Raw genomic sequence first — 1,210 nt, 5'->3', positions numbered from 1 at the left:
AGAAGGAATTCTGGGCCATGGTATCCATTGGGATCCTTGTACCACATCATTTACTTTACTACAACTGGTGATGATCACAAATAGCTACACACAGTGCTAAATCTAGAACCATTAAATATTCTTGGGTTGTCCAGCCTGGAGGAAGTCTTAAAGGTTCTACCTACAGGTACCTACAAGCTCTTTTAGGAAGCTATGGAGCCTTAACTACCCCCAAAAATATGCCCTGAATTCACCATCTAGTCCTGTTGAGATATTAGTGAGATAGCAGGTTTCAGAAAAGTAATGCTTTTCCTGTTACATAATAGGACAGCAGTGTACACTCAGAAAAAAAAAAAGGGGTACTCAACTGTACATACTTTATCTATGGGGTAGTACCCTTATCTTTCCTACCTGTAATAAGTACTTTCCATCTGGAAACGTGGATATTATGTACCTTTACAAATGACCTGGGGTACATAAATGGATTGTAATTATCGTTTAAAGCGTTAAAGCTACACTATATACACATCCATCCATCCATCTTCTATACCGCTTATCGTCTTCAGGGTCACGGGGAAACCTGGAGCCTGTCCCAAGGAGCACAAGGGGCACATGGCGGGGTACACCCTGGACAGGGCACAATCACACACACTCACAGACCCATTCATACACTACGGACATGCCAATCAGCCTACCATGGAACCCCCATGGAAACCCCCACAGCACGGGGAGAACATGCAAACGCCGCACACACAGGGCCACGGCGGGAATCGAACCCCCGACCCTGGAGGTGTGAGGCGAACATGCTAACCAGTAAGCCACTGTGCGCCCCATTATATACAAATTTTAGGTTTAATGTGCATACTACAGATACAAAAAGTGTACCTTTGATGGGACCAGCACAGTGACGAGGAACGGTACATTTTAGCACCCTTCCATCCATCCATCCATCTTCTACCGCTTACTCCTTCTTCAGGGTCACGGGGAACCTGGAGCCTATCCCAGGAAGCATCAGGCACAAGGTGCAGTTTACTACCCTTTGTCTGAAAATGTAAGGTAGGTCAGGACCCCTGAAATGTTTATACACCGGGCTCTTTGCATCAACTAATTTACTTTACCACAACTAGCAACTAGAACCATGACAAATTCCTGGCATGCACACGTATGGGAAGGCTTTAAGGCTCTAAATAGAAACCTCCAACTGAGTGTCAGAATGGGTAATGCATCTTGT

Source organism: Ictalurus punctatus, chromosome 13, assembly GCF_001660625.3.
Source record: "Ictalurus punctatus breed USDA103 chromosome 13, Coco_2.0, whole genome shotgun sequence".
In the NCBI taxonomy this organism is placed as follows: domain Eukaryota; kingdom Metazoa; phylum Chordata; class Actinopteri; order Siluriformes; family Ictaluridae; genus Ictalurus; species Ictalurus punctatus.
Note: the sequence above shows the minus strand (reverse complement) of the source record.